The following is a 26,527-nucleotide window of genomic DNA, read 5'->3' on the forward strand; positions in this document are numbered from 1 at the left end:
TCTTGTCTTGGGCCTCTTCTGTTTCAGGACAGGTCTGGGGCCTCCTCGTGCTACGTTCCGTCTTAAAAGTCTTAAAAACAAGTTTAATAAAAAGTATTAAGTTTAATAAAAGTCTTCAAAACAAGTTTAATAGCGGTGGTATTGTTACCGTGGCGACACTGAGACAGAAGTCAGGCTATATATCTGTCTATCTATCCATCTCTCTTTTCTCTCCATGTATCCATCCAGAAAATATATCAGTCTGTATCTGGACTTTTCTTTTCAGAACAAATGGGATTATAGAGCAGAAAAATAAATATATACAGTTGCCGGTGAAACAGGTCTGTCTTCATTTCTGGGGTAATATAACCGCCCCGCAGACAGCGCAACGTCTTGTAAAACAAGAAGGAAGACGGCGCTGGGCCATTACCCATTGTGTTTTTATGACAGTGTGACTGATCAGCGCTGTATCAATTACCTCTACGGGAGGACGCGAGAAACACGGGCAGGTCCGTCTTGCGATTTGTTCACATCCGGAGAGAGAATGCCTCCAGTCCGGATTTTTAAAAAAGCAGCAACGCGCATTGTCCTCTAAACAACGGAGAAAAGAAGCAGAGGTTACTTTTTAAGTTCCTTGTTTATACCTACTTTGAATGTAAACCACACAAATCTAATTTCTAATTTAATTTTCAGGGGGGAAGAAAGGTGCCAAGTTATGGGAGTGAATCAGTCACTTCAGCCACTGTTGAGAACCTTTGCCAATAAGGAAGTAGCCACAGTATCCTTATGATGTTCATTTAAATCTAACACTTTCCCCACATCCCAAGGCATATTGGCATATACACACTGTACTGTAACTATCAGATTATTAATATGTCAGTAATAAGGAAAAGGCACTGGCACTTTCATTGAAGCATTTATTATTGCATGGAAATGGACTTAACCTAATGTATAGTTAGAGTATATACTGCGTGTACATATGAAACATTAAACCAGGCAGCAGGCAGGGCCACATCAGCATATCAAATTGAAATGCTGTTTAATCTTACGTTAATCTTTCTCAAAATACAACTCAGCATTTAGTGCAAGTGTAGTGTGTGCCTGGTCCTTTTGTTACCATTACCTGGAACTGGACCTCTTTGGCACTCAAAATGGCGGCAGTGTTTTTGAGGCGAGAGGGTAAAACTAGGAAGGCCGTGAAGAGCAGTGAAGACTATGAATCTGTAAAATGCTTGAACTGAAGTTTATAGTTTCATCATAATTAATCTGTGAATTTAAAGATATGATGAAAGAAAGTAAAATCTAATTCCTGTCCCTTTAATGAAAAATGGGTCGTGTTCGTGAGAAATGTTTCTGCAAACCCATAACTTGACATTCTACAAACATAGAAATTTAATAACCACGGGTTTGACCATAACAATGCACAAGGAAATAGACCTCAAAACTGTATTTTTAAATAAAATGTCTTCCGGTGGCCATTTTATAATGAATCAAGGTGCTTAATTTTTCCCCTGTAGGTTGTAAACAAGTTTTGACTTACCGGTTAACATTCTGGAGTCAGGAAAAGGTCATGAATTTTGAAAAGTTATGGCGTTCAGACTGCATGAAAAAATACGGCCGTTTTATTTAAGACGAACGGCCCACCAAAGGGCAGAGAATGGTTTATAGTGGCTGCTCGGACCATGGTCATTCTGCCGCGATGCCAGGGGTTTCAAAAGTTCAAAACAATTCTTTATTTTCTTGAACAGTAACCTTAACCATAAATTATGACTTGCTTCTCAAAAACGAGAGGCTTTGGCCTTTTAGCCCTGTGTGCATTTTGCATAAAGAAAGCAGAAAGGGTACTTTAATTATGCATATTCCTTTTAATTCAGCGTGTATACATTGATATACATATTATTTTAACGAAAGCTAGATAAACGTGACTATTAATTAAATACCATGATGCACAGTGTGCTTCAAAATATTAATAAAAAGTATTAATGAAAAATGAGGATAATAATGTTGAAATTAATATTGTTACTGTTGGCACATTTCTTAAAATAAACAGGATTTTTCTTTTGTCAGGAAAATGACTCCAGGGCTTGAGAAAGTAATTGGTTGGACATGCCAAACATCCACCAATCAGGGTCATTCAGTTTCCCCTGGGTGGGTTAAATTCTTTCCAATACATTTTTCAAAATTTTTTATCATTAAAATGAAAGTGTGTGTGTGCAAGCGCATGGAACATATTTATCTCATGTATTGATCATTTTGTTCAGACGTAACCTTGCCGCAGCCTTGAAGATGAGAAGCATTTTCTCTGCTTCGCAGCGGTTTGATGTTAAGTTTAATCCCGCACTACATATTCACAAACACATTAAAAACAACATTGATTAAATTAATTATGTGAAAAATTCATGGCTCTGTAGCCCACGCCTAATCCGCCTTCATTTGATTTTAAATTAAGCCAGAGATTTAGTGGATTTAAGCTCTTTCGCTACTTCCAAATATGTACAGTAGATGGACTTCAGACTATAAAAAAAAAAAAAAAAAAAAAAAAGCTTTCTTCAATTATCCATCCTGTCATTCTGTGGAACAAAAAAAAAAGAAAGAAAGAAAGAAAATGGGGGGAGTGGTAATTATAGCGTGTTATAACATTGCTAATGACACCCTGTCTTTTACTGTAAGACGCCCTGCCGCACACACACACGGTAAAAGCCAGATCCCGCCGTCACCTCCAGCGCTCACACCGAGCGCAGGCTTCGTCTGCGGCCTCCACTAACTGGTGACCTGCTCCGCTGGTCAGCGGACAATCGGGACGATGACGATGACGATGATGAAGGTAATTAAGGGCAGGGCGTGCGCACGCCCCACAGAGCTTATTATGGCTGACATATCAGGTCTCATCAGACTCAAAACAAATGGCGTGTAAATGGCGTCCTCGCAGTGGCACTGAGCTCGGGCGGAACGCTGGGCTGAGGCTCGAACTGAATCTGTGTCTGCTTCCACCTCACAAAGCTCCTCCTTCAAAACAGCAACTCCCAGCATGCAAAGCAGAGCCAATCCAGATCAGAAGATCTTAAAACCAAACATTGTTTTTTTTTTTTTTTTTAATCCCCCATTATGGCAAACTCTTTTTTGAGTTTTTATAGTTACACAAGTCTCCCTTTGTAACCAAGATCTGCTTTGTTTTCATCTGATCAAAAGATTAATTAATTATAATTTTTTTAATTCAATATTTGCTTAATCAAAGCAGAATTGCAAAAATGATAATGAAATTAATTAATCGGTTGATCAGATGAAAACTAAGTAGATATACAATTTGTAAATACATGTTCACTACCCAAGACTCGGTATTTTGGGATTGTGAACATGTATTTGCAAACTGTATTTCTGCTTTGTTTTCATTGTAGGGAGCTACACAAAGACTACAGTGCGTTTCTTTACACAAGTCAAGGAAAACTGAAATAAGGACCTTGTAGATGAAAAAAAAGATTTTGTAAAGAGGTACATTCTATCATTTTGTTTTCCCTTTTAAATTCAAATTGCAGTTTTGTTTCACTTGCAACTTTAAAGTTCAATCATGCAACCTCATGAATAGACAGAAAAGAATAAAACGATCTGGAAAACAGCCTTGTTAAAAAAAACAAAACAGTTTGCTTTATCTTTGCATGTGCTTTTTTAACCCAGTCATTTCAAATTTATCCACTCCATGGGTAGTCTGCTTTGTTCTCACCATTTCCCTGCTTAATCCTTCATCTAATTCATGGGATGCTGAAAGGAAAAGGTCTGATTGATTGGTTTTTATAATAATAATAATAATAATTATATTTTATCATCTTCCCATTGCATAAAATCAATTCTTACCACACATAGGGGGAAACTAATTGAGAATCAAACGTAACAAATCGCAGAGCAGACTCTGCTCAGAGACGGCTGCAAGCCTCAGAAGGAGCAGGGGCGAATAATTAGCGGGCCGGGGCCTAATTAAGCGATCGCGGCTGGCGTGTGCGCGTGCTGTCAGCCCGATGTGTAGCCCTGTCAGGCCCAGCGACACCGCCCAGCCCGGACAGGCCCTGTCGACTCGGATCTGGGCTTAGGCACACGAAACGGGGTCAGAATCTGGTCATTAAAAAGAAACTCCTTCATCATGGGGGTACCAAACCATGCAAAGACCACTACTTCAAAGGGAACACGGACCAGGGATTTGAAAGGGATTTTTATTTTTACAATAAAGCAAGTGTAAACAATAGAGTGTAGTGAAGATAAAGAACGGTCAGATAATGAGAACAGCCCATAATAATCACAAATTACCGAGGTCAGCAACGAGTAAGAAGTCACAGAAATCATTTACATGATCAAAAAACGAAAACAGGGCTAAAATCAATGACGTACTTAACCTTTGACCTGGGATTACAAAATATGGATATACATGTTTAGTTAGACACCAGGAGCTACATAGCTAGTAACACTATACATAGCCAAGACAACAATATGGTGTCTTTGGGTAATAGCTACTGAGAAAAATGATCACATTTGATCACAGTATTTCAAGCCTCTATAATGTGATCTATATGTGAAGTTTGAATATAAAGGAGTTTGTTATTGAAACTGCCTCATTGGTCAAACTGCCTGAAGAGATTCACCACAGTTCTAAAAATCTGGAGAGACAGAATGCTAACATTACTTGTGGCTAAATGAGAAAAGAGAAAACGGATTTGGCAACTTGCTTCCTCACTCTTGACAGACACTTTTTGCTCATCAGACTGGACTCCGCTTACTAGCAAGTTCATCATGGCTGCAAGCACCCAAAGAGTCTGACCAGTCCTGTCCATCTGTCTAATAATACTACTACTAATAATTATCATCATCATCGCCATCATCATAGTGTTACTCAGATCATCATCATAGATCCAACAGATAAAAATTTTATATTTTTATATTTATATTTTATTCATGGGCCAGGATCAGAGCCTCTCAAATTGGTGTCAAATATACCCTAACACATCCACAGTGCCATGGTAGCAGAAGAGGCTAAAAGTAGAAGAGAAAAAAAAAACACACCGTGATTATAACTCACAGGCGATAGCATCACCCAGCCGAAACGTAATCTTTAAAATAAATAGAAAATGACGCCTAAAATATAAATAGAAGATAAATAAGAATTTTAAAAAATCTTCAACACATCTGCCAAACTGTCATTCCCGACATCATAAATATCTTTTTAAGTCATCAGACATGCTGTATCTCTCTTTCTGGGGGGGGGGGGGGAAATGTCATAAGATACATGCCGATGACAACGGATTCTTTCATAGGCAGGCATAAATGGAGGAACCGGCACGTCAGGACTGAAAATCAAAGGCAGAGAGGCAACACCACAGTGGAGGGCGACAACAGATGTGCATACAGGTGAAGACAGCGCCCCGAAGAGACTCGCCAGATCCCGCGCCGCAGTGACAGACAGGCCGATGATGATGAGGAGGAAGATGAAGACGGGCGAAAAACCAGGACAGACATTTTCAGCAACGTTTGATCGCAGGCTAGATAAAATAAAAATAATAATTAAAAAAATTAAATAGAACTGCACACACACGACGCACACACATGCGCACACACACTCACACACACAATCAGACACACACACACACACACACACACACACTTAAACCTACAGTAGGGACAGTTCAGGCTGGATGAAAGTTAAGGTAATAAACATGTGCAGTTATAAAACTGGACGTATTGGGTTATTGGCTTATCGACAATGAAAAGATCTCTAAACACAAATCCAAAAAATGTAGACGCGAGCCAGCCCTGCTCGGAGGTCACCTTCCGCAGATAACCTGAAACCGCTTGGGTACTGCAAGGCAACACTCAAACAGCCTATCGGGGATAGTAATGGCTCAATGAGTCAGTTAGCGGTTAAAGTGGAACAAAATGGCGGAAATGCACGGAAACTGACAACAGGTAATGCCAGGAATGCTTCTGTGAGGCAGGTAATGTCGGAGGACAGGGGGACTGCTGTCACCCAGCAAATAAGCTACTTAATCCTCCCACAGTAATGTGCCAAACACAGCACATTGTTTGTTCTATCTTTTAACATCAGTTATGGCCACATCTGATGATCTGTTTACAAGCTCTTCTGTCGCCGGGTGACAGCTTCCTCTTAAACAGAGGCAAGGATTTTAATGACATCACTCATCATCTCAAAGGCTGAACCAGCTCATTCACAAATATAAATGTTATGACTCAAAAAAAAAAACGTACTGGCAGCTATTCCCAGCTTTAGATGCTGGAGCAGGTCTATATGTTGCCTATTTGGGAATTTAGCAGATGTTCTCATCCAGAGCAACTTACACACCTTACATTCTTTGCACAGAATGTTTACACAGCTGGATGTTTACCGAAGCGATTCAGGTGAGCTTGCTGTAGGGTACAGCCGCAGCACCTCACTTGGGAATCAAACCTGCAGCCCTGGCGTCCAGTACGCTAACTGCTATGCCACATCGCCGCCCCTCGTGCTGCTTTCCCTCAGTGCTCACACATTACTTTCCATTACAGCAGCCACCCAAGGCCGCGTTTGAAATAAAAAGTTATTTATTTGTAGGTCAACTGAAGAATTTAGTTCCCACTAGCAGTTAAGATCTGGGGAAAAGTAGTAGAGAAAGCAGCAGATTGTGTTGTCATTCAGATAGGCGCTAGGTTATGATGTCGCCAGATGTTTGGGAATATGGCCGGGGTTAACACCCGACCCTTTTAAAAAATTGTCAGGGGAACTTTGGGACTGCAGTGAGACAGGACCTCAGTTTATCATCTCATTTTAATGTCTTATTACATAAACAATAGATAGGCTTATGTTTTGTATGGAATCACATATACAGTGAGCTTCCATAATGTTTGGGACAAATGCTTTTTTTTTTTGATTTGGCTTTGTACTATACACTCAACAATAAGAGGTTTATTTTCTGCAGAATAAAGCAAATTCTCCACCATGACCCGAGCTTGTCCGGAACTCATTTTCATTTTGATAATTGGACTGAAACGTGCCGGATTAACCAGTGTGTCGTATCAGTGTACTTCACTATCGAAGACCCCAGATATTAAGAGTACACAAGACGACAGCCCTGCCCGGGGGAGAAGAGTAAAGCAGGTTTGATGATGACAGTGGAGAATGTCCTAGAATTGCCTTTTGTGCCCTTTTCTCCCTCCAGCCTCCATCCAATTCAGCAGCTACTTCAGGTGTATCCCACCAAAGTGGCCCCTCCATTGGGTATTGAGTATTTCATTTGACTTATTGTAAGATTCAATTGCCTTTTTTTTAGTGTGTGTGTGTGTGTGTATACGTACACACACACACAAACTCAAAATAAGACAATATATATATACGCAGTTCATCCAAAATCTACTGATAAATGACAGACAGGCTCCAGCAAGGCAGAGGGAGACACACATTTGACTACATTCAGGGGACACGCGGAGCTCCGCAGAGTTTGGGTCCCAAGGCCAGTCCTCCTGCGACCTGCACGTGGCCCACCCTTGTCAGACACAAAGTACCTTAAACTGAAACAGCAGTGCTGCTCGGACTGATGCATCGCAATGTGACACATCATAAATATTACATCACCGGCCCACAGATGCTGTCAATCAGGAGAAGAATGCCCCTGCTCAGCACTAAACGAGCTGAGGAGCCGTTCGGAAGAGAGAATGGCTTCTTTTAGGCACTTCTGCGCCGTGAATTATTAATGCCAAACGCGTCCTCCTGAAAATGCACTCAAAGGATAAAGGCTAAAATATGAACTTTTTTTATTTTTTATTAATATGACTCTTCAGAACCTGACAAATCATGGTCATGGAGCATAATTACATTATCCCAATCCTAATATCAACAAAATTTGAAAACCAAAAAATATATATATATATACATATATATATATATATATATATACACACACACACACACAATGTTACTGTATACTATATCATAACGAGGACCACTGAAATCTTATGAGGGTACAGTGGTAAAACTAGTGCGCAACCAGGACAGATAACGGTCAGATCAATGTCAGATTCATTCTGATGTTCTGTCTTCAACGCTCTTGAGTGCAAAATGGAAATTAAACACTTCACAGAGTGCTGCCTCTTACATTTCTAACTTTTCAAAGCAGGAAGAACTCCCATTACAGCGACAAGGCTACATTTTGGGATGGCGTTTTAGCTAACGCTAACCTAGTCGCTATCCACACTGACCGACTTGCTGCATTATGCCCCGCCCCCCGGCTGGCTGAGGCACTCCAGTCATGATGTCACTTCAGCCCTAATGCTCCAGCAGGGGATTGTTTATTGGTTATGTGTCAGGGGGTCAAAGGTCAGGGATTCAATGCCGTTAATTAAAATGGCGTTCATTGTGCGCCCCTCATGGGCATCCAGAGCACTTATTATTATTTACAATCAAATTTACCACGGCCTTCAAAAGCCTGTGAGAACCATTGTAGCTCAGCACGCTGGGCTAAATTTAAGGCACAGATTTTGGCGTATGCTGAAAGAGCTCGGTTGTTTGGTCCCTTGTTCCTTCCTACATTTCCTAGGTGGCTCAGCGCGGAACATTAAAACATTGACATGATGATGGATGCCCTCTGGTAAAATAGCAATCGCTGGCACCGTGAAACTTTTCCAGCGCGGAAACAAACAGCTACTCCACAGCGCATTCACCGCTAATACATTCACTTCATTGGAAAATGAGCCCAAACTGTCAAAATACAAGGCCGCCAGCACAATGGCTGCATACAAATGCAGCGGGAAGGCACAGACACTTACTTTAGCATGGACGGCCCACTTCAGAAATAAAACTTTCACTTTCAGGCCACTGACATTAACGTCATGGAGTCTCTCCCTGCTTTGGAACTACATAACGGTTTTTGTACGACATCAGGTAGGTAGTTACTGTAAGTAGTTTTTGCTACTTGTGTTCAAAAATTCAGTACTAGTTCCTAACACGTTTTTTAACATCAGGTAAATATAGTAAAGCATTTTTGTTTTCTTCAGGAGTTCTACTTGTGTACCATTATTCACATGAATGATTATAGAGATGTAAACATACCACAATCTTCTGTCAAATAACTGCATAACTGTGGAATCTTGTTTAACTGATACTCTAAACAGCAAAGCTATTGCAAACATATTTTTCAGTTATTCTATTCAATTATGTTGTGGTTAGGACTGCAAGTATCACAAATACAAAAACATACATTATTTCCTTGGCATATAAATAACAGACTTTCACTTGAAATACATAAATATGGATAACTAGAATGCACTGCTTACTGTGCATGTGCACAAGAGCAAGTGTAAATGTACAGAGATGCACAGAAGCGCACGCACGCACGCACGCACGCACGCACGCACGCACGCACACACGCACACACGCACACACGCACACACGCACACACACACACACGCACACACACACACACACACACCAGGCAGCTGTCATAAATTGATAGGTGGAGGTCTTATTGATCCAGCCTTTGTGTAGTTTATGGTGGGCTACAAATGCCTCTCCTCTCTCCCAGTGGTGTCACAGCACAGATATAAACACATCCTGTTTTATCATATCCTTTACTCCACTAGAGGTCACCCTGCCACAAAACCTAGTCATCTCACATAAAAAAGATGATACAAGAACCACTCTCAGGCAAAACAAACTATTATCTTGACTGCAAAAAAATGGCCCCTTTCAGGAATGTTAAGATTAAGCGCAGGTATTATCGCGGGGAAGCAGGATAAAAGGCGTCTCTTTAGATGCACAAGCCACACTGTTTTCAGGAGACTATGTTTTCACGTCGGTGCGACCAAATAAAAACACACTGAACCCGGGGGCCCTTTGTTTTGGGCTGCGGGGGCACGGGAGGGTGATGTAACCTGGACAACAGGAGGTCAGCCTGGAGGAGACTGTGCCCCCCCCCTCCCCGCCCCCCCCCTTACAACCCGCCCCTTCCGTTTGCCGAAAAACACTCTCCGCTCCGACAGTGGCCCGCGATGATAAGGCAACAGGAAAAATGATATGGAGCTCTTAGATCAGCGGGGGCCATTATGAGCAGAAATAAATGCTTCAAGCCTTCCCTTTCAGGAGCTGGAATAGTTTGGGGTTTTCTCGGAGCCCCCCGTCAGAAGAGTGAATGACAAGAATTAGTGCGGGTAAGATCCCGGGCGTAGTGTGGCAGCCTTCAGCGGCTGACAGGATGAGGAATGAGGGTCAGTTTGCCAGGAGCCAGGCTTCAAAACAAAAGGCTTCGGCGATGGGCTCCTCTGGATGAATCTGTCAATGTCCGCGTGCCGCGAGCTGCCCGGCTTCGCCTGACCCCAACCCCCATTCCTAAGATAAATACCTCTGTCACCGTTCACCTTCCCTCCCTCCACACAAATTTAACTTGTCATCCATCATTTTCGGCCAGACGTATAATATTCTTACAAATGAAACGGGGGGGGGGGGGGGACTTTAAGGACTTTAAGGTCCTGCCTTGGGCACACCACAGGGCTTAAACAGAACTTTATAAAAAATAAAAATATTTAAAATAGCTATTTTTAAATATGCTGAAATAATTGTGCGGGGCAATCTCACTGTTCTGGTGTATTGTGTTGTTATGACTGAGTGTAGCTTTCAGTGTACTAATGGTGCCTGCAGAGTTCAGTCAGCATCATGTGCGCTACGCAAAACCAGGGAGTTTGTTTCCGTTCAATGACAATGGCTGACAACCTGCTATGATAATGTGCTCACATCAACTTAATTGACGGGTGTATCTGTCAGCCCCTATTAAAAATGATAAAGCACACGGAAATCATTTTCAGCGTGAGCTCCAGTCATCATCGGAAATGACCGCATGCACAAAGAAGTAATTTGCTTTAAAAATGGGGTCTCTTTGAAAACAGGAGAGAGAGAGAGAGAGTGTGTGTTCGCCAAGAAGGCCAACTGACAAATATGCAAAAGCAGCCTTGCTGGACACTAATAGGTTGTTTTTGAATAAGTGCGGCCCGCAGTCCTGGTCAATGTCAGGACGATACCGCACGTTGTTTCACAGAGTTGTGTTATGCAAATACGCTGCTCTTATCGCAGGGCTGCGCAAAGGGCAGGTACTGTGCCTGGCAGCGGGGAAGAAGGCACAGATGTGCCGCTGCTTCGGGGGGGGGGGGGGGGGGGGACACGGCATGCAGGGGGACAAAGGGCCCGAAACACGAGAGGGAGTTACCCGTCCAAAATGCTTTCTCTCTGCCTCTGTTTCTCTGTTCCTCTCTCTCTCTTCTGTTCCTTTCTTTCTCTCTCTGTTGCTCTCTCCCCATTCCTCTCTCTCTTTCTTCCTTTCTTTCACTCTCTCTGTTGCCCTCTCGGTTCCTTTCTTTCTCTCTCTTTGTTGCTCTCTCCCCATTTCTCTCTCTCTCTTCCTTTCTTTCACTCCCTCTGTTGCTCTCTTGGTCCCTCTCTCTCTGTGTTCCTTTCTCTCTCTCTCTCTCTCTCTGTTGCTCTCTCCCCATTTCTCTCTCTCCGTCCATCTCTCTCTCTGTTCCCCTCTCTCCATTTCTCTCTCTCTTTCTCTCTCTGAAACTGAGATGCTGAACAATAATACCCACTTTGCAGGCAGGCAAATAAAATTGTGCCCAAATCCCCTTACACCTGTCTGGTTTGGCTATTTTTCGCCGTGTAATGTTATTAGCCACGCGGTTAAGAGGGAGCCCTGTAGCACAGGGGTTTGCTTATTAATTGCTGTTTTCGTGTCACCACTGCTGTGTGCACTCGGTGATTTAATCAGTTAAATTCACAGCCAGGGGAGAGAGGGACAAAATCATATCCAGCACAAAATGTGGATGCTGAACATTAATATTCTACCACAGAGCAGACACATGCTGTAGAATATTAACGGCTTATTTTTACTCTTGTTTTTTCTTTGCTATTATGTGAAAGTCAGATATAGTGCAAAAAAACAAAACAAAGAGGAAGTATGATTTGATATGGTTAGCAGCACCGGAGTGACTGCTCAGGTCTCTCTTTCCCTCTCGACTGTGAGACCGCACTTGTACCCTGGCCATAGCAGGGTGGTGTGTTTGTACCGTAGCAGGGCGGTGTGTTTGTACTTGTATAGCAGGGCGTGTGTTTTTTTGTACTGTAGAGGCAGTGTTTTGTACTAGTAGCACTGGCAGGGGTGTTGTTGTACCGTGTAGCAGGGCGTGCGTTTGTACTGTAGCAGGGCGTGTGCGTTGGTCTGTAGGCAGGGCAGTGTGCGTTTGTACGTAGCAGGGAGGTGTGTATTGTTACAGCAGGCAGTGGTTGTACGTAGCAGGGCGGTGTGTTTGTACCGTAGCTGGGCGGTGTGTTTGTACCGTAGCTGGGCGGTGTGTTTGTACCGTAGCTGGGCGGTGTGTTTGTACCGTAGCTGGGCGGTGTGTAGCAGGGCGGTGTGTTTGTACCGTAGCAGGGCGGTGTGTTTGTACCGTAGCAGGGCGGTGTGTTTGTACCGTAGCAGGGCGGTGTGTTTGTACTGTAGCAGGGCGGTGTGTTTGTACCGTAGCTGGGCAGTGTACTCGATATCGTTCGGCATCTGGCTTGTTTGCGAGGAGGCTAATAAGCGTCGTTGAGCTGTGCCGTGCGTGACTGTGTGTCCCAGAGCTGCAATGATCCAAGAGCTGCCTATTATCTCCCCCCCAGGTGGGATCGCAGTTACCTCACTCCTGGACTCGCACCCCCCCTCGTCCCCCCCCGGGGGCCCCCACTGTAGACTGCGCCATCTCACCGCCTCTCCCCAAAGTTTTCGGCTCAATGACAGGACATCCCCTACGCACAGAGACCTGAGCACAGGCAGCACAATTAACCCTATCCCAGTTAGGATAATTAAGACCGAGTTCCATGTCACGGCTAATAGTACAGGATCCATGCCAATGGGCTCCTGCGTCACACGGACTAACAAGAGGAGAGAAACACACGACGCATGACAACGCTGCTTTATGACACAGCCATGTGTCCCGTTAGCATGGGCTGTGTGTCCCGTTAGCATGCGCTGTGTGTCCCATTAGCATGCGCTGTGTGTCCCGTTAGCATGCGCCGCGTGTCCCGTTAGCATGCGCCGTGTGTCCCGTTAGCATGCGCCGTGTGTCCCGTTAGCATGCGCTGTGTGTCCCGTTAGCACGCGCCGTGTGTCCCGTTAGCATGCACTGTGTGTCCCGTTAGCATGGGCTGTGTGTCCCGTTAGCATGCGCTGTGTGTCCCGTTAGCATGCGCCGCGTGTCCCGTTAGCACGCGCCGTGTGTCCCGCTAGCACGTGAGCCATTTTCTGCAGAGCCCAAGTCCCTATTTTCCATTTGAGAATAAGCAAATGATAAGAAACATGAATGGGAAGCAACAATTCAGGAAGGCAACACAAGCTAAAATATGGGATTTCAAAATCACACCACATGGCCTTTTCACGACCTTGAAAATGCGCCCATCCTTTGCCATCTTAGCGAAAGGCAGGAGAATTTAAACATGCGGGCCTAGCTCTGGACTAGCCAGCACAATGACAAGAGTTCAGACAATGATGCAGAGAAGGAGAGGCAGAGATGGATGGATCAATAGACAAATAGTAATGCAGAGACACTGACTGATAAACTCCCGCTGACAACGGACAAACACTTTTGGGGTTATTGGTTGAAACGTCAGTCAGGGCAGTCATTAGTCTGTATGCGTTTCAGGTCAGACGTCTTCAACCTGTGGCCAGGAGGTCTGAAAGCCCCTGCGTAAGACTTTTGTGAGACAGACTGAAACATTGCCTCCTCTCGAGTGTCAATAAGAATGTCATTAGGCATTTTAGAGATGCTCTCCGCAGCCATGCAGGAATTAAACAAACTCTAGTTGGCAGCAAAATTTGACATTGAAGGACATCGTAACGACGGTCCTTGTGTGTGTGTGTGAGTGTGTGTGTATGCGTGTGTGTGTGAGAGAGAGTGAGAGAGTGTGTGTGTGTGTGAAGCTCTTCTAGGCTACTTCCCCAGTCTGCTGAAGGGAGAAGGCGGCCTCCCATCGAGCTATATGGTGGGAGGGGTGTACAATTTTGCTGCTATACATACACAAAGCTAGACTACATGAAGAGACAAAAAATAAATAAAAATGAAGGAGATAATGAATACACCTGTGAGCAGACACCAGCAACAGCAGCACAATGAGGTAGATCCTTTAAGTGGAGCCTACAATGGCACTGAATAACGAAATAGCGTTTTCTCTCTCTTCCTTTTCCGGCTGTAAAAATAAAAGAGGGGCAAGGAAGAATATATTTCTAATCCCCGTCTGTAGAGCGGGAAAAGTGTGTTATAAGCCCCGGGCCTCGTTCTACAGTTTGAGGTGTGGCATCGCATCAAAGGTGGACCTGCAGACCAGCCGACTGAGGGCGCCGAAAAAAGTTATGTTTTTATTCCGGTGCGAGGGCGAGGGCTCAGGAGTGACGGGCAAATTGACACGTCGCTCTGAGGGCAAAAAGATAAATGTTTGATGAATTGGCCAATACCGCAGGAGCGATGGGCCTCATAAGTGCATAATGGACTAGCCGCCGTTCAGTTCAGATTGCCTGCCAAGATAAGAAACCATAACGAATGGGTGAAGGGAGCCTGGTGGTTTAAAAAAAAAAAAGTTAGATTTGACTGGTTTTAATAATAAACTCAATAAAAAAGAAACTATATGGAGAGCGATGTTCAAAGCAGTGAGCTAACAGAGGGAAGCCTGGCCTGCTGCGCATTATGCCAGAGACTCACTGGATTACCGAGTCATCAGGGAATGCGAAGAATTTGATTGGAAGGCTGTGAGAACACACTTGCAGATGCTCGTTTTCTTTTTCTCTCTTTCTTTATTTATTTCTTTCTTTCTTTCACTTCTACAGCTGTTGTTAATCGAAAGAGTAGATTGACGTTAATGTTTGACAAATATCTTTTATCTTTTAAATATGCCATCCGTAAGGTTACCCGCGAGAGACACTGGGTTGCATCAAAGCCATAACATCTGCAGACTTAAACAGCTTCGCTGTGGTTTTCATCTCCCAGGATTCTGCATGAACCATGCCAAAACTTGTATCTCACTTTTCCACAACTGTCCAAACACTTGAGTGTAAATTTACTGCAAATGTGCTGTTGTGGATCTGACGGAGCAGACATTATGATATTATTATAACTCAAGGCTGCACAGGAAGCAGTTGTCTCTCAGCAGGAACTCAGCGTTGTGCCGGAAAGCATCTGTCATCTCGAAACGAAACCTTTTTGCTTTGAGGTGCGTTGGAACGCAGGTTTGTTTTGTTCCTATGCCAAGTTCACGGTGTACGGCCATGAATTCTAGAATGCCAGAATCCATGGCTACAACAATGACTTTTTTTTATTTTTATAACTGCGGCCATTTTGGATTCTCAAAAATATACACAGGGCCCTCAGACGGAATGCAAATGGAGAAGCACATCTTGCCAGGATTACTGGCGTGGTCCTAATGTTCATTTCAGAAAATTAATAATGAAATTTGATCTAATTGTAGGTGTGGTTGTGAACATCTAGCTTATGGTAGCTAGCTTGCTACTGATGGGACCCCGGAAGAATCTAAGCAACCGTGAAGAGTCATTCTTTCCATAAAGCTAGCTGGGGTTTAAAAAAAAAAAACACACGGTAATTATCTACGTTGTTAGTTAATCATTGGTTTGTTTTATAAATATGTCTCACTAATTGTAGGTGTAAGGTAACTATCTCACTGGTGTTAGCTAGCTCATGCTCCTCACAAAGACCTAGGAGTTTCCAAGAAACAGTGTAAAGTCTTTCCTTCTGAAAACCTAGCTGGGGTAACAAAAAAAAAAAACCACACACAAGGTAATTATCTACCTAGTCGGTTAATCATTGGTTGGTGTTGTAAATGTTTTTTCATTAGTTTTGTCTTGTTAGCGATTTTGCCTGCAGTTATCTGAATCATTCTTAAAAATGCAACTGCGAGAAATACTGGAATCAAAGCTATCACCAGTGCTTTATTTTCAAAGTACATACTTTATCTAAGACTCGGTACTTATGCCCATTTCTGTGAGTTTACAACAGTTGATGCACTGTGGAAATGCAGATGTTTTCCCTTAAACACAATTGTTGTGTGTCTGCTATCACTTATTGAATACTTCCCACTTCTTGTGTTTAAGTTCTACATTTTTAAGGAATGGGGGAGGATTTTTATGAGAAAAAATAAATACACACATACTTGATGTAATTTCAAATACAACATGGAATATTATTCATGTTGTGTATTGTATAATATTATTCATGTTGTATATGCATACATTAAAATGCAATAAAAGCAATATTATGTAGATTATGTCAAATAGTTGTATATTTACTTACAACATTACAAGCATGGTTTCATGTATAAATGTGTCTATAAGATTACAACACATTTTTTCTTAGTCGCAGAGTAGGTCCTAAAATTCTTATGAAGGAGAGGAAGTGTATGTTTCTGTATGTGTGTGTGTGTGTGTGTGTGTGTGTTTGTGAGTATGTCTGTGTATTCCTGTGCGATGTGTGTGTGTGTTCACGTGTGTGTATGGTATGCATGTGCATGTATGTGTGAGTGTGTGTGCGGCATGTGTGTGTGTGTGCGCGTTTGAGAGAAAGAGAGAGAGCCTGTGAAACGCAGAGGGTGAATTATAGACTCCTTCCCGAGATTCACAGCTCTCGGTGGTAGGAGGTTAATATTCTCACATGTCATTAGGTCTGCTGGCTTCTCTGATGGCTCATTGAATCAGGCAGCAAATTATTTCCTCATGCAGCCGAGGACAGCGTGCTTCAAAGGGAAGGGGCCGGGGTCAGGCCGTCTCTCCGGTTTGATTAATGACCGGGGATCAGCCGAGGTGGCCCGTAGGTAGGAATGTGACGGAGGCTTTTGACAGGCCTGACTTTTTAAGCTGGATTCGACCCGGGCTCCCGCAAACTTTGTTTCCAACAGCGCCTCCAGCTGACCCGACGGACCCTGCCGGGGGAGGTCGCGACCCCGCGCCCTTTTCCTTATCAGGCACAGGAGCTGTCCGACACACTCGACGTCCGTCTTCCTAAAGGCCACCTCCTCCCCAGCGACTGCGAGCACCATTCTCCATTTAAGGCAGGGAGACAGTTTAAATGGATAACTGTCACACACAAATAAATAAATAAGTAATTAACCAAACCAGCTGAAAACGAACGATGTTTCAGCCTTTAAAAAATGAAAAAAAAAACCAAAAAAAAAGCCAAGAGAGATTTAAGCACAAAACGAGTGTGCGCGTGTAACAATGAGACCAAATGCTACACCGTGTCCGGGGAATGTCCCGTCGTAAAAAGTGGAAACAAAAATAGAGTGACTGAGCTCCTTTTCCTTCCCCTGGATAAGCCGTGTAATATTATAAGCCTGGCAGGGAAAATGGCCGCCGAGTTGTAAATTCACATGCTAGTAATACTGATGCTTGATGTATAAGGGGGCAAGTCAAAGCCTGCATCTCATTCACACGCACCATATGTTACACACAATAAACATTCCCCAGCGAACCACAAATCCTGGAAACATTATTATTTGGCACAGTGACTAAATGATAATCATTATGCTTATGTATCACTGAAAATACGAAGGTGCCATCAGTTTTACTGCTTCATCCATTTTTTTTTTTTAAAGAAGAAAAAAAAAAAGAAATACTTTGTTCCAGTGACTTGCCATTAAGGTAAAATACATTCCTTCTGATGCTTCAAATGGCAGTGCATACTTATAACATGAACCTTGATACCGTACACACTTATTGCAACCGTTATACTAGACAAACATATAACATAAACCATTGAACAGCTAACACTTATGAAACCTAATTTTGTTTGCATTTAAAGGTTGCTCAGGGCCACAAATAGCATCTTCAGGTCATGACCAGACTACTGGAGATAGCATGAAGCATCTCTTTGTGTCCTGGATGCCTTGTTATGTCACACCCCTGATCATTTCAACTCTGACCTGAAAACCTCTTTTCCCAGAAAAAAAGGCCACCCCCCCCCCCTCCCACCCCATCCCACCACCCCACCCCCATGGTGGATTTATAGCTGGCCACATGCTCAGCTTCAAGGGTCCGGCTTACGGTCATGAGTCCTGACCGTGATGGGGAGGAACAGCAGGCTGCCACGGATCTGATCCTCCTCCAGCACGGAGCATTCGCTGAAAATACCTGAGAGAGAATAATAAATGAAGTGGAGTTCATTGTCGAAGGTGCTTAAAGACTTTGGGTGTCTTCACATCCAGCGAAAAACAAAATTTAAACATGCTGTTGCATTAGAAAATATTTAGCCCCAAAATACAACTGGTTGAAAAAAAGAAAGATTTAAATCACAATCTTTTTTAAAAAAAAAAATAAAAAACCTGCACCTGAGAAAATGAAGTCACCGGGCACCGCGTTTGGCCGTCCGCGTCAGACGGGTAATTTACGAGACCGACGCTCACACCCGGCACTTTAATTGCCGCACACGTCACCTGAGAAAAAAAGGTCACGGAAAACAATGACGCGAGGAGCAAGCGGAGGTCAAAATCGCAAAAGGCATCTGTCCAAAAAAAGGGAGGGAAAAAGAGGGGTGGGTCAGCGAGAGCCCAGGAGCCCGAGCGGGGGTCACATGCAGGTTGAAGTCGGAGAGCTGACCCAAGGCATCGACGTCCCCCCCCCCCCAACCCCCCCACGCCAGCGGGGGCTGCAGCTGAAAGCCGTTAATTACCCCAGCGCGTTAAGTGCTATAGCGCTTAAGCCTTATATCATATGAGTCAGCCTCTATCACTGCAGCCCCCGACCAACAAAGGACTGACCCCATTTAGGGCCCTGTAAACGCCTCGCGCTCTCACTCAGGGCGCCAAGGCCGTCCTCGTCCCAGGGTCAGCCTCCCGCTGAATGAGGCTCGGGCCGCCATTTTGTACGAAAAAAAACAAAAAGGAAAGCATAAAAATTTTTGAGGATGAAGCATGATAAAGATTTTGTGCATCCTTCAGTGTCTCTTGCTCCTTAATCCTGACAGATGTTTGTGGCTCTTGGTCCTCAAGTCTAACAGATGTTTGCTCCAGAGACGCACATTTTTCATCCGACGGAAAATAAGGCCCGCATGTCTACGTTTGAATTTTAAAAAGGCTACTGCCGTGAACACTTCTTAATTCAGACATTTGACAGCATGCATTAAAAACTGTGTGAAAACAAAAGTTATTTGTTATTACTTGTTATTACTGTTGCTGACCAAGGTCAGTCATGGTACGCATTCTAAATGATACTTATTAGAGTGGATAACCCATTTACAAAAAAATATATATATTTCAAACTGTCATTGAAGGTTAAGAAAAACCTACATTTTAAACTGCACATTTCTGTAAACGGTAAACAAATGAGGACCTTTCAAGTGCAGTAAACATTGCCCATCACGCTGTAAATATCTCAATGTAAAAAAAAAAAATATATAAATAAAAAATCCTTCGAGGACTGAGTCAGCTGACCAGCCGCAGAAGTTCCAGTCATGTACGTTTGAATGTTGCACTAACAGCAAATAATCACTGAGCAACTGTCGCTTCGTGGCAAATGATCAATGGCACTTGATGGATGACCCTGACACAGCCGCACCAGTGGCCTCCGTTAAGCCCCTCCCTCCCAAAAGGGCCACATCAGAGCCGTCCGGGAGCCTGCGGGCCGCGCGCACACGCGCGTCCTCTCCGCTCCTCACAGGAACGTTTCGGCAAAAGCCGCATATTTGGGCCACATTAGCGCCGTTAGGGAGGGCCCGGCGACGCCGGGGCTGATGGGAACACCGGTCTGGAATCTCATCTTGTCCTCGCGACAGGGGGCGAAGAAATCTTAATTTCTCAGCATCAGTGGAAAATGAAAGCATCTGATTATTTAATTGGGGGGAGGCGCGCCCGAGGCTTAGGCGAGGAAGGGATTAGGGGCCGTCCCACCTGGGCTGGGCTCTCAGGGGCCCCATTACCACTCGCTTATTAGTTTTTTTTCCTTTTTTTTTTTTTTAACTCAACAGACTAAAATGCGAGCGCCGCAATCTTTGATCTTTCACTCGCTGACACAAATCCTTTCCAGCCCCCCCAACGTTTTCTGCTGAGGTAATTAGTACTAATTAAAAGGTTTCCAGCTGCCCGTGTGCTATTCCCCCCCCCCTTCCAGAAATTGCCTTCCCCAGTGCCCCCCCCCCATCCTCAGAACACACTCCTGTCGAGCACATTCCTCAGTTTCCCTCACGATCAAATACATGCGATTGATCGCTCCGTTGTTTTCATAAGACAGAGAATGAAGTGGCCTTTTTGTAAATTTGCGATGTCATGTCAAAAAACCTCAGAAAATACAACAAATTGCTTGAGACATAGGAATGACAAGTGGCCTTTTGAGAGCAACATTAATTAATTTATTATTATTATTATTATTATGTAGGACTAGTGCTAGTCAATGGCAGTTGTAAAACCATTTCTACATTTGTAATGTTTTGATGTTTTCAGAGAATGAGAACGTTGTGTTAAAATCCCAAGATTGTATCAAGTCAAAGCTTGTCCTTAAATTAAACTTCTTTTATTTTCAAGTAAATACTAGCATCACAATTTTTCTTAAGAAACTCTGAAGAAAAGTTTGGTGAGTTAGCTCTACTGACACTTGAGAAACATATTTGCATTTTTAAGGAAATATGCTGATTGAAACCAGGTAGTTTATGTTGTACAATTGATTAAAGCATGTTTCTATTAAAACTCCATTTACAAACTATATTACATTATATAATAATAATAATAATAATAGGGATTACAACCTCAACAATCAAAACACTTGTCTAAAAATCATGGTAACTGAAACAAATGCATCCTGACTTGTTCATCAAGGTAGGTGCGAGATCAGGGTACAAACAGGCAAAAATATTGACTATTCACCACATACACTGTGTATATATCACAAAGCCCTGATATATTTATCAAACGTATAATGAAAAAAACCAGTCTCCAGTTGTGTCATTGGTGATTTACTGTTAAGATTTGTTAAAATGGCTGTTCTATATGAGGAAAGCTCTTGGATGTGATAATTAAACAAGTCTACCAGCCAATTAAACCCTCTGTGCTCCCCATATGATCCCTGATACAGTTTTGACACTTCAGGAGATACATATATGCAGTTTTCTGAGCAGGCAGTGATAACACAGAATTAAGTCTGGAAAATAATGCGGTCAACAGATATATTACACGTGCATTTTTGCAAGTGTCAAGTGTTTCTTCAGAAAATGATGCACCTTTTAAGAATCACTCACACCCTCTGTCTTTTGCAAATTGGGTGACACATTTCAGACATAGCGTGTTAATAATCTAATCTCAAATCCTGTGTAGTGCCTGGAAATGCATATATATATAAATATATATATATATAGTGAGTGAGCTCCATAATGTTTGGGACAAAGACTTTTTTTTCATGCTTTGGCTCTGTGTGTGACAATATCGTTTGCATGCAATGACTACTTGACCCATAAACATCACTAGGTGTTAAGTATCACCTCTGGTGGTGCTCTGCCAGGCCTGTACTGCAGCCATCTTCAGCTCCTGCTTGTTTCAGGGGCTTGTTGCCTTTGGTTTTCTCTTCAGCATATTAAACTGGGCTCAGATTGGGCGAATGACTTGGCAAGTCAAGAATTTTCTTCTTTGTTGTTTTAGCAGTATGTTTGGGATCATTGTCTTGCTGTGGGTTGAAGCACCATCCAATGAGTTTGGAGGCATTTGGTTGAACTTGAGCAGATAAGATGCTTCGGACACTTCAAAAAGGAAGAGGTAGTTAAGTGTCTGACTGGAAGTGCTTTACTGTTCAGCAAAGGTTGGGCAAGGTTGGATTAGGGCTGGACCCTTAAGGATGAAACAAACCTGAGAAGATCAAATCTGTCATTATCACACAAGCAGGACCTTGATAGCGCAAGTATGTCAGCAAAGCGGATTGTGGGATTTGTAAAACCTCAGATGGTTGCAGGGCTTTGCCGAAAAGTCACGTGCGCATTCGTCAGGAGTTGAACACCCATTTTAAGAATTTGGTTATTTTTCAAAGAGCACGAATCCTTTTAGTTGGCAAAAGCATCCCACTGACCCAGTAGCAGGCTTACATGTTGTACATCCTCAGATAAAATTCATACTTCTCTACAAATCATCTTATCTGCAGTGATTAAAATCAAAGGGAAAAGTATATAGTTGCACTCTCCATTTCATTTTTCCATCCAGGATGGCCTCTTGCGAATTGACTTGTCAGTTTGGAGGACACGCATTACTGCTATTATCTGAGCAGCATTAAAGACTCATGCTGACAGTATTGATAAAAAGAAAGATATTCAAGAACGGGTATTCCATTACCTTTAAAAAAAAAAGAAAAAAGTAAGCTTCATTAGAAAAGGCAGGCCTAGTCAAATCCTTTTGTAATTCTAGAGAGCTGAATTGCTGTCAACATCATTAGACATCATTTCCCCCATCTCAATGCGATGCTTATGAAGTGTTCTTTATTGTGTAATGATCCAAAAGTCTCAGAAAGATTGCCACTTCAAAAGCCCTCTCGAACGTTACCGGCAGCGCAGCCTGCTGACACGTCAATGACAGGATTAAACGTGCCGCTGTAATTATTTCTTTGTTTTCAAAAAGGCCCGCGGTTTATCTGCACTGGGAGGTGACAGACGCGCGAGTGGGGCAGAAGCGCTGGAGCAACAGGGCAGGAGATACCGAACACAGACGCCTCGTTTACGCGTAACAAGTCCGTCTCCCGCCGCTCCCTATTGCGCCAAATATCTCTGTTGACGTTGAGAACACACGGCGCATGCAGACTGACTTCTGCACATGCTGCAAAATAAAATAAAATAAAAAAAGAGTTGTGATCTTTGATTTTAGAACACAAATTGTAATAGCAATGGCTTAAATCGGAAACTTCTGAATTGTATGTTTAAAATATTGTCAGTACATGTATTTGTGAAGGTTTTTTTTTTTTTTTACCCTCTATAACACCAAAAGACATTCTCGAGTCATACTAGTAGTGCCCATTTGGAATTTGTACATGAATCGTTCTGGTGAAAGCTTAATTGATTGACAAGAATTAAAGTCCTGGTTGCACTTTTTTCCCCTTACTTTTTAAATAATGCAGTCCAGATGCTCTGGCATCTCAATCTCCTAAATGTATATTTTCAAATGCATGCCATATGCAGTTAGTTTATGTGCAGAAGTCATTTTAATATGGTTCCAGTTATACATGGTTTCCCTCCATAACCAATTAAATAATAAAAAATCAATATTGACAAAATTGAACATATTGCCACTCAAAGCCTGTGTTGGTAATTCTATAGTATTTGTGGGTTGTTTCTCATTCACTACTGATATGATTTACAATTCTATTTCTTATTTTGAATATGAAGCCGGGTAGTAAATAACTGACTTTTTTCCCCTCTTCCAGCAACCATGGCTGTATCTCAGTTACAACGCAGCTTAAATTTGACCTTTCAAAGCATGTCCAAAACTAAAGTCAGAGAAATGTGCCTTCAGTGTACCGGTGGTAGCTGATATACCCTTTGCAGGTATCTGCATCCTGTAAAAATTGTGACAACTTCAACATATTTTGCAGTTTATACACAGTAGGAATGGTGGTGGATTTCAGTAAAACTGGGAATACTAGTTGGATTGAACATTTCATACAGGTACATTGCATTTTTTAAATGTTTTGACTGTGTAGTAAATTTTAGTAGACAATCTGATGTTTTGCAACTCACCAAGCTTCTTTCCATAAGCTAGCTAGTTAAGCGGCTAGTTATCGTCATACTTTTCTTGGTTTCTTGGTCCTCAGGTCCTGGCAAAAGAGATGCTCATCTGATGGGGGATTTCCTGGTAAAATAAAGAATAAAATAAAAGAAGAAATAAATTCTAGCCCACAGAAACAGCTAGCACAGGTCACCCAGCAAAAACAATGCAGCGGGTGAAAAATCAATAACTCAGTTTTAAGAAAACAGTTGGCACGCTGCTCTGTCATTGGCTGTGTATCTCCCTGTCAGGATGCAAGCCCTCGCTGTCACCTCTGTAAACAGAGATCTGACGAATGACAGACAGCTGGGACGCAACGGAGACACACCCACATTACAGCACTCGCATCCTGACACAGGGCTACAGTTACTCTCTGTCTGTTCTCCACATAGTTTGTGCCAAAATACACAGTGAAATGACCAGTGTTAATTAGACTCTTAACACATAACATTTGGTCCCACTCTGGAATGTGGGACCAAATGTTATCTGTTAAGAGTTTTATTAACACTGTTGGAGTTTAATTAACACTGGTCATTTTACTGTGTACAAAAATAATAATATCACATCATACTGAATATATTGAGCTCATATATAAAGCCAACACATCATACAAAAAGCTAACACATACTAAATATATTTATTTCATTTTTATTTTAATCAAGCATTTTTGTAGAATAACTGAAAGATGAAAATAAAACAAAAAATCCAACGCGTTAGTGAGTTTTGCTTAATTATGCTGAGAAAATCATATGAATACAGGTCGTAATAAAGGTTGTGTAACAGTGTTCTCATGTAACACACGTTCATGTTACAAGTACACTTTCGGTACCACAGGAAACCCCTCCCCCCTCCTGGCCGCCCTTTGCACCAAGACTGAATGCCAACACTGGTATTTAAATTGCCTTTAATTTACATTAACCAATAAGTAATGTCCTTTTTTAACTTCCTTTTTAAAAAAAAAAAAAGAAAAGAAATCACAGCATGTTGAAAACGATTACTCCAGCTGAGTAAACCAGCGGCGGCGCGTTCCGCGGGGCGAGCGGAGAGCGTAATGGATTCAAAGGTGAAGTATCCTGAAATATTCCGTTTGGGAGGCCCCGCGCTCTCTGTCAGTTCCCGGCTTAAGTGCACCTCTGAAAGATTAAGGCAATTTAACCAGCAATGGAGCTTAAACTTCACTCGAGGGAGTCCTTCCCCGCGCGCTCGCCGGCGTGATAACACAGGAAGCATATTGCTGAGCTCTGTTATTGAATCTCCACCGCGGCGCACCGCCGTACCGCCGAGCGCCGTACCGCCGTACCGCCGAGCCGCGGGGCCGCGGGGCCGGGGCCTCCGAGCGCTTTAATGTTTGAAGGCGGCGTTTGTCAGGTGCGTTCGCATCCCAGCATGCCGAGCAGCGTGCGCTCCCGGTCTGCCCCGCTGTCGATGGGCAGATCAAAGGCCTGGTGGGGTAGATGGTTTCAGACTCTCAAACCGCTCAGAAACGGCTGTGCCTTCCCCCCCGCCCCCCCCGAGGCCCGCTCGCCGTGTCAATAATGCAGACAACAAAAACATGAAACGAAATTATTTTCTGAAACTAAATGAAATAAGATCACGGTTTCTCTTTAAAAATTTAAGCTACAATGGAGCTATTATTAGGATGTCTTGTTAAGTCTGTAACATGGGTTGTGGGTTGTGTTAAGAGTAGCACCGTTGTTTTCAGTTTAAAAATGTCCAAAAAATTTAATAAATCATTTTGAAAAAAAAATGTTTTTTTTATTTTTGTAGTGCATCTTGATTTATTTTAGAACATCAGGGAGCAGTGTTTTGTTTATCCATTCATTAGAACATGAGGCTCGCAGGAACAAATGTTAAAATAAAGCCTGACATGAACAAAACGCAGCATAAACACTGAGTGCCTCATTCACCTCTCTCAACAAACTGAAAGCCAGTTTAATATCTTGGACTGTCGCTATGTAAATATGTGCCTTGTGCTGGACAGTTTAACTTGGTGAAAGCTTGGACATGTGGAGTCCAAGCTGAGGGCTGGGAGTTATGCCACAGATATGTCATTTACTGCAGAAATGAAAGTGCATGGGTAGTCTCTGTTGTGAAACTAATTATTTGTCCCTCCAGCGTACAAACTGAGTTGGCAGTTCTTTGGGTGAGTTGATTTTCTTTTTGAGTTTTTTTGGACAAACATGTGAATCGATTTCTTCATCTTTCGTTTGGCGTTCAAATGATCAAACCACACGGCTTATAAAGGGGATTGAAGAAGATTCTGTGAGAAAATGAGGGAGAAATAAGTTGTTGGTACCAAAACACGTTTTTTGTTTATCCATTTAAAATGAATTTACTTTGTATGAGCTTGGCACATCCAGAGGAAAATATATAAGAAAATAAACATAATTAATGAAATGCATGTCAAAGGCTAAATGAATGAAGCTGATGCTCATTTTAAAAAAGGAAAAAGGCATACGTGTCCTGTTCAGCTAGGAACACACCCAGGAATACACACTCAAGGGATCTTCTGTTGTGTTTGGAGGAAGATGCCACATTTAGGCTCGTGGTGAGTAATTCTGTTTCCATTGGTTGTTTGGGCCTTCCAACAGAAATCGTACAGTGACCACATACAGTTTTTCCATCTCGTAGCCTATATTATAGAACATTATTTATGTGACAGCTTTTCCCAAGTCGTTTGTTATTAGCAAATATTGTGCAGTGCAGATATTACATTTTTTTTCCCCCGCCTAAAATCTATTTTGGCCTTTATTAATATTAATTAGCATTTGTATA

The 26,527-nt window shown here is 42.6% G+C and overlaps 1 long non-coding RNA gene across 2 annotated transcripts in view; it reads right to left on the bottom strand.

The window, feature by feature from the left end:
• Window positions 1-82: 82 nt before the first annotated feature.
• The window catches only part of LOC135243194 (uncharacterized), a 268,390-nt gene continuing 241,945 nt past the window's right edge, over window positions 83-26,527 (bottom strand). Inside the window, exons 2-3 of one of the 2 annotated variants that reach the window (XR_010326577.1) lie at window positions 23,725-23,836; window positions 83-570 (exon numbers count right to left, since the gene is read on the bottom strand). This is a non-coding gene — a long non-coding RNA (uncharacterized LOC135243194). Of the gene's footprint in view, window positions 571-22,456; window positions 22,808-23,724; window positions 23,837-26,527 lie in introns of those variants that run through there. The other variant, XR_010326579.1, reaches the window with a different exon arrangement.

Source organism: Anguilla rostrata, chromosome 2, assembly GCF_018555375.3.
Source record: "Anguilla rostrata isolate EN2019 chromosome 2, ASM1855537v3, whole genome shotgun sequence".
Lineage (NCBI taxonomy): Eukaryota > Metazoa > Chordata > Actinopteri > Anguilliformes > Anguillidae > Anguilla > Anguilla rostrata.